Source organism: Triticum dicoccoides, chromosome 3B (genome assembly GCF_002162155.2).
Source record: "Triticum dicoccoides isolate Atlit2015 ecotype Zavitan chromosome 3B, WEW_v2.0, whole genome shotgun sequence".
NCBI lineage: Eukaryota > Viridiplantae > Streptophyta > Magnoliopsida > Poales > Poaceae > Triticum > Triticum dicoccoides.
In genome coordinates, this window is record NC_041385.1 from 245,823,275 (window position 1) to 245,831,323 (window position 8,049).

Here is an 8,049-nt window from a genome sequence, read left to right on the forward strand (position 1 = left end):
TTCGATAAACTTTGGTTCTTACCTAAGAGAAATACTATTTGCTACTATACTACATCACCATTCCTCTTCAGGGAAATCCCAAAACTATCACAAGTAGCAGATGACATCTCCTTGACGGCCTCGATCATGCTGCTAAAGACGCTCAACTCCTAGTCGATCAAGGCACCCATCTTCCTCTTCCTCTCAGGAGCAGCAGTGATCTCTACTCCTAATGTCTGAGTTGGTTGAATAGTATCCACGGTTTATTTTCATCCCACTACATTTGTCTTGTTTTTTTTGTCTGGTTTTTTTCATCCCACCTCCCACCACCCCTCCCACATTAATTTTTTCTTCTTCACACTTAAACCAGATCGCGTTTGATACTCCTTCCATTTATTCGTGCTTGCTTTGGTAGGTGTCGATTCAATTCAATCATGTAAATATTTGGTAATTAAGAATTCAGAAATATTATCATATACATGAGATCACCTTTCAAACAAATTCCTCCCTCTCTGATTTATTTCTCCCACCGATCCCCTTTCATACTTAGCTCCACTAGAAAAAAACACAACCGTCGAAGACACGCCCCTATTTAAATGTATTTCTCTACTCCTACAAGAGGAGTCTGTGGGCGTGATGGTTGGGCGGTAGGTCGTTCGTTCGTCGCTCCCCCTTCGCTCCCTCCCGCATACATGTACGTGGCTAAGAAAATCCTCTGCCATGATCCTCATAATAACTACAGAATATCCTTCCTCGATTCTCGCTTTCCTTTCCCAAGACCATGGTCCCTTCATCCCTTCTCCCTCCCGCAACTCCCTCAGATTTTCTTCCGCCACTCCTCTCCTCTTCGGGCCTCTACCTAGGTTCCTCAGCTTCGTGCCCCTAGAAATCAAAGGCGGCGACTGAGGGTAGTCACATCGAGGAGCCGTACTTGGGAGAAGTGGGATGTTCCCGAAAAAAATCCTTGGATCTCTCTTGCACACGCCAATGGCATCGGTGAACACTGGTGAGAGGCAGGTAGAATTGATGCCGGAGTCTAGGGCCACCGTCTCATAGGTCATCTTTGACATGGACAATCTTATCTTATACTACACGGTAGTTGCGACGTAATTCTCCTTGTCGCACCTTATTTTGTTTCTTCTTGGCTTTATTCAGATGCGGCAGAACGTGCGGCGTACGGCGGGATCAAGAGGATGGATCTCGAGGACGGGCAGGCGGCGGCCGTCATGCGAGAGGAGCCTGCTCGCAGGGTGCTGCGACGTTGACAAGCTGGGGCTCGATACTGGGGCGCTCCGCTTCCTGGCGCACCTATTCGTGTTCCACGGCCACAGAAGTGTACCGGTACTGAAGCACCTTGCGACGCGTTTGGTTCGAGCAGAGGTAAAGTATTCAGTATTGCAATGAGAATATAGTGTATTAAATCAGGGACAAGCGAATACGTTATGTGTTTGGTTCATGCAAGGGAAGAGGAAACAGTGTCACCTCCGCCGGCCATGTAGAAGATGCCCACTGAGGGACGACGACTTGCGATGAGAAACGAGACCAGCAACTGCTCACAGCGGCTATACTGCTCACGGCGGTGAAGGGAGATTGGCAGCACTGCTTACGTCGACGACGGTGATGGGAGATTGGCAGCGCTGCTACTCTAACAGAGGCGGCGAATTGATACGACGGTGGTGCTGCTCACGGAGGCGGCAAACTGATACGACGGCGTTGTTTCTCATGGCGGAGGAGGATCACCGGCGGTTCTATTCATGGTGGAGGTGGTTTGCTGGCACTGCTGCCTGGTCCTCGGTGGTGAAGAAAACGATCCGAAAGAGTGGAGGTGTTATTCAATACCGGGTTGTACCGTGTGTTTCAGTTTTATGAAGAATGGTTTGCGATTACACGGTATTTGAAACCTTCTTTTCACACACTGAGCCTTGTGATCTGATGGTATGTCGCTTCTGTGTTCTTGCGCAGGTGTCGAACTACACTACTAGCACAGGCTGCACCTTGTCTTTAGCAAAGACGGAAAGCCTGCTAATTAATGATACAGGGAGATGAACGATGTGGATATGAAGTAGTGGGTTGTGCTTTTCTGCAGTAAATGCATTTAGAGATTAGATGGCTTACTCCAAAGACAAGCAACTAATCTTGTTGATGGGATTGCTGCGCAGATTCATGCATCGTGCTCTTCCGTGGTAAGGAGCCTGTGGCTCTCTCAAGTCTCAACTGATCAGAAGGTAAATAAGATTTTTGCCAGGCTTTGTTGAATTCAACTAGATGGAGAACTAATTATTACTTCCTCTGTTTGGAATTAGCAGGGACAAGTAAATACATTATGTGTTTGCTTCCTCTGTTTCAAAAGGATGTCGTTTGAGCGGCAAGTAATTTCGGGCGAAGGGAGTACTTAACATAAAACATTAGCAGCTGAACGGTGTGACATGCAAAATAAATATCCGTATGTTATGTTGATATTTTTTAGATATTCAAAGTTTTGCACTTCGTTGAACTCTTAGAACTACTATCAGTTGGCGGTAATATGTGACATGTATTATTTTGGTGCAAGTCATGCAGAAGCATTCCTTGACAACTGCATCATCTAGAATTTCAAATGGACAACATTACTACAGTATTTCCAGTGTACATGCTTAACTATACATAGTTTGATGTGCTCATGAAACTTACGAGACTCTCATAAGTACAAATTGGTATTCTAAATTTGTAATATAGTATAGCAAATATTTTAGGATTATGTCAACTTTATAGCCAAGGCATGATATATTAAGATGTAGGCGGAGCGGTTATGTAGTTGCAAATTTCAGAACATGACTGCTAGCATGATGATAAAAATAAATGCTAATAATCAAACAGACAACACAAAAGGAGGAATAGCATCGGAAACATATGGTTCACTGATTTATGATTTATCGGTTATATATTAGACAAGGATGTAGTTGATCAACTTAAGCAGTAATGGAGTTCCACAGGTTATGCATCAGGAAGAGATGGTCCTTTGGTCCCTGATTTTTCCAATATTAGATAAGGATGTAGTTGGTCAACTTAGGCAGTAGTAGATTTCTATAGGCCTGAGATTCAAATATTTCACTAATCACACTTTAGAGGCTTCTATAACTTTTCAAATATAAAATATTCAAAAGTCCAATAAGTATGTGACACCTTTTACAGAAAATATATTGTAGTCGGTAGTGCAATAAACCTGTAATAGCTTCTTAAAATCGCGTTCAGCACTCATGCCAGAACTATTTTTTTCATGTGTGTGTACTATTTCTACATATACTTCGAGAAAAATACTACTTGTCATGCAGATCCATCTTTGTGCTTATTACTGCTTCTTCCTCCTGAATCGAGACCCATATATATCCTGCTATGACATTCAATTTTCCATATTCCATTTGAAGTATTAACCATTTTATGAATATATGCCATCCTTCTAGGTGAAATATTGTTGGTCAAAGGCCTCCCGCGAAATAAGAAAATATCGAGTCCGTTTTTTCGTAAAAGCATGTGCATCAAATGATGCACATACCCATAAAACATTGAATTCTTGGTACGAGCAAGAGATCTTGTTCACCTCGCCATTTGATTATTCTCTAAGAGTTTATTTGGGACATGGTATATATAAAGTTGCTTGTGTAGTAAACATGATTTATGGTACAAATTGTCATGCAACGAGCTTCCTTCTAGAGTAATATTTAATGATTATATTATCTTTTTAGTTTGTTGTTGGATAACCATTGGCAGCGGCTAAGTTTGCAAAGGAAACCTTTTGAAGATGGCACCATTATATTTTTTCCAATTTTCCTTGTAATTTTGAGTTTATGTGTAAACTTGAGTTAGCTTAGAGTTCTTTATTAAACTCACAGAAAGCTTTTGTGTTGGTCCAAATAAAATGAGCATAAAACAAGAACTGAGGACCAACTATAATTAAAAGCCTTATGCTGAATTTAACTGAGGAACATTGCCAATTCATTCAAAATAGTACGAAACTGATCTTACATGTTTTTTTAAAAGAAGACAAATTTGATCCCATTACTTAGCTATAGACAAGTGTCAAAGCTAATATTAGTATTCACGGTAGTTCCAGCTGCTTAGTTAGTAGCAATATCTCCGTCTAATGTGATCTTCGATCACTTTGTAGTTCACATATAGCATTTTATATCGAAAAGATCATCCATTTATTGCCGAGTGAATGGAACAATGCATGTGTAATAATAACTAAATAAATGAAAGGTATTTGCTGGGCAGATGATCACATGTTTTCGCCAATATATAATATATAAGTGATGCATTACTATGCTAAATTGCTTTACAATTTTATTCCTTTTTGCAGATCTAGGTCAGCTGGTTGGTCAGAGGAAGAAAGCATAATGCATGAATGAAAGTGGAGAGGACAAAGAAAGATGTGTGGATTCTCATAGTTGAAGTAAGTAAGTATTATGGGGATTCTCATAGTTGGTGAAAATAAATATTATGCGGATTCTCATGGTTGGAGTTAATAACGGACACAGTGGCGTATTAGTTGTTTGCCCAACAACGGACATCGTATTGTTATTTCATGGTAATACACGACATTCAACTGTATATGTTACAACGTGGCAATGGCCCGGGAGGCATTGGATCTGCCGTCTTGGCTAAGGGGGCGTCACGAGTGGGGAGGCGATCAGCGGGGAGAGCCAGGTGGTTGGCGGGGGACTCCTCGTTCACGATCCATGTGGAAGTACGTTGACAATTCATGGGAAAGTACTATGTGAAGTACCGTTGGTGCTATGGCGAAGATAAAGTGGGTGTCGTCCAGTTTAAAACGGAAAGGTGCGTGTATATATATATATATATATATATATATATATATATATATATATATATATATATATATATATATATATATATATATATATATATATGTTGCTGTTATAAGAATGATCATGATGCCCTCATGTCTGTATTTTATTTTATCGACACCTCTATCTCTAAACGTGTGGACATATTTTTCGATATCGGCTTCCACTTGAGGACAAGCGAGGTCTAAGCTTGGGGGAGTTGATACGTCCATTTTGCATCATGCTCTTATATCGATATTTATTGCATTATGGACTGTTATTACACGTTATGTCACAATACTTATGGCTATTCTCTCTTATTTTACAAGGTTTACATGAAGAGGGAGAATGCCGGCAGCTGCGATTCTGGGCTGGAAAGGAGCAAATATTAGAGACCTATTCTGCACAGCTCCAAAAGTCCTGAAACTCCATGAAAGTCATTTTGGGAATTAATAAAAAAATATTGAGCGGAAGAAATACCTGAGGGGGGCACCCACCATCCACGAGGGTGGGGGCGCGCCCTACCCCCCTGGGCGCGCCCCCTGCCTCGTGGGCCACCTGGCAGCCCTCCGGTGCCCATCTTCTGCTATATGAAATCTTTTACCCTGGAAAAAACCATAAGCAAGCTTACGGGACAAAACTCTGCCGCCACGAGGCGGAACCTTGGCGGAACCAATCTAGGGCTCCGGCGGAGCTGTTCTGCCAGGGAAACTTCCCTCCAGGAGGGAGAAATCATCACCATCGTCATCACCAACGATCCCCTCATCGGGAGGGGGTCAATCTCCATCAACATCTTCACCAGCACCATCTCTTCTCAAACCCTAGTTCATCTCTTGTATCCAATCTTTGTACCAAAGCCTCAGATTGGTACCCGTGGGTTGCTAGTAGTGTTGATTACTCCTTGTAGTCGATTCTAGTTGGTTTATTTGGTGGAACATCATATGTTCAGATCCTTAATGCATATTAATACCCCTCTGATTATGAACATGAATATGCTTTGTGAGTAGTTACGTTTGTTCCTCGGGACATGGGTGAAGTCTTGCTATTAGTAGTAATGTGAATTTGGTATTCGTTCAATATTTTGATGAGATGTATGTTGTCTCTCCTCTAGTTGTGTTATGTAAACATCGACTACATGACACTTCACCATTGTTTGGGCCTAGAGGAAGGCATTGGGAAGTAATAAGTAGATGATGGGTTGCTAGAGTGACAGAAGCTTAAACCCTAGTTTATAAGAAGTAGTCCGGGAAGGACACGAGGCGTCCACGAGGGTCGAGGGCGCGCCCTACCCCCTGGGCGCGCCCCTTGCCTCATGGGCACCTCGTGTGCTCTCCGGACTCCGTTTTCTTGCGCGATACTTCTTTCGGTCAGTAAAAATTCATTATATAATCTCCCGAAGGTTTTGACCACCGTATCACGCAAATATCTTCTGTCTTTGTTTCGAGCTATTGTTCTGACAGATCTAGAGCACCATGACGTCTTCAAGTGCTCCCAAGGACAAATTTTTCGAGAGGGTCATCAACCCCTACCTCGCGAGGTGCTGCATCACCCTCAAACCATTGAGATGCGTGAAGGGGTGCTGCACATCCGCGATGTTGAGGGACCAAGGAGTACCTGAAGCGTGGAGACAAAGCTCGATACGATGGAACAACAATTTTTCAAGTGCCAAGGGATGGTGGAGCGCGGACTCAACGCCAACCAGATGATGATCGCAGAGTTCACCAACAACCACAAGCTGAACACCAAGAACATTGGGGAGACCATCTTCAAGCTTCATGAGAAAATCGAGCACCCCCAAGCCCAGATCTATGACCTGCAAAACCAAAATTGTGAGTATGAATACAGATTCAAAAGGATGAGTTTGGCTGCAGATTTGAGGATCCCGGAGACTCGATCATCCTTCTATGATGGTGAGCCTATGCCTTGGAAGATGGACGACAAGCCTACATCATCAACAACTCCATCATCACCACCTCCGAGGAACTAATCACATGGGTATGGGCACTCCCCTTTGGCAACTGCCAAGCTTGGGGGAGTTGCCCCTGTATTGTATCACCATCACACTCCTATCTTTACAGTTTTTCTTAGTTCGATCCTTTTGGTAATATCTTGATCTAGTAGAATAAAGTTTTGGTATGATTTAGTTTTGAGTTTTTCCTTATGATCCCTCTATGTAATCGAGTCTGTGAGCTATATATAATAAAGATTAGTGTTGAGTCAAGGGCTTTGCTATCTTGCTATGATATTGAGTGCATAAAAGAGTAAAAAGAAATAAAAGAGATCATATTGATCTTCTGGAGAGTAATGACTTCACATATAAAAAGTATGATGATTAAAAGTTGTGAGAGTTGGCAAACATAGTTTTGGTCATCGTTGCAATTAATAGGAAGTAATAAAGAAAGAGAGGTTCTCACATATAAATACACTATCTTGGACATCTTTTAATGATTGTCAGCACTCATTAAAGTAGGACATGCTAAAGAGTTGATGTTGGACAAGGAAGACAATGTAATGGGTTATGTTTCTCACATCTCAGTTAAAGTATATTGTCATGGATCATTCAAAAACGGTTGAGCTTGCCTTTCCCCCTCATGCTAGCCAAATTCCTTGCACCAAGTGGAGATACTACTTGTGCTTCCAAATATCCTAAAACTCAATTTTGCCATGAGAGTCCACCATATCTACCTATGGATTGAGTAAGATCCTTCAAGTAAGTTGTCATGTTGCAAGCAATAAAAATTGCTCTCTAAACAATGTATGAATTATTTATTAGTGTGGAGAAAATAAGCTTTCACTACAAAAAAAAGACACATCTGTGACATTTTGGGCCAAACGAATTTTTTTTCTGTCATACATATGACACTTCTATGACGATAATTGTGACAAAACCCGGTATCATCATAGATGTGGTGGGCTCCTACTTCTATGATAAAAAATCATGACAGAAAATGGGCTTTTTGTCCTGGGCGGGCCGGAGACGCAGCTGCATGACATTCTTTAGGCCGTCCACGACGGAAAAAACCGCGGTAGAAGCGAGGGGGAGGAAAATTTCGGAGAGTTGCCGGTTACGGTGGGAGGTCGGGGGCCGAGCGATACGCGTTTCTCTCGTACACGTACGTGCATGTGTGCGAGGCGTTGGCTCTAACTGAACCCGATCGAGGCGTTGGGCTCTAACTGAACCCGAGCGATTGCACTGCAGGCTACGCGTTACTTAACCCGAGAGATCGATCGATGGCTGTTAACTGAA

General features: G+C 42.3%; 1 long non-coding RNA gene across 3 annotated transcripts; it reads left to right on the top strand.

Annotated features, from left to right (window-relative positions):
- Positions 1 to 672: 672 nt before the first annotated feature.
- LOC119275741 lies at positions 673 to 5,181 on the top strand. 3 transcript variants are annotated; one of them, XR_005135861.1, is made up of 7 exons: positions 673 to 1,035; positions 1,135 to 1,359; positions 1,442 to 1,804; positions 1,942 to 2,204; positions 2,286 to 2,422; positions 4,316 to 4,794; positions 5,132 to 5,181. It is a non-coding gene; the product is annotated as an uncharacterized LOC119275741 (long non-coding RNA). The 3 variants fall into 3 exon arrangements; XR_005135859.1 differs by having other exon boundaries at positions 1,135 to 1,804; XR_005135860.1 differs by having other exon boundaries at positions 673 to 996; positions 1,135 to 1,804.
- The last annotated feature ends 2,868 nt before the right edge of the window (positions 5,182 to 8,049 follow it).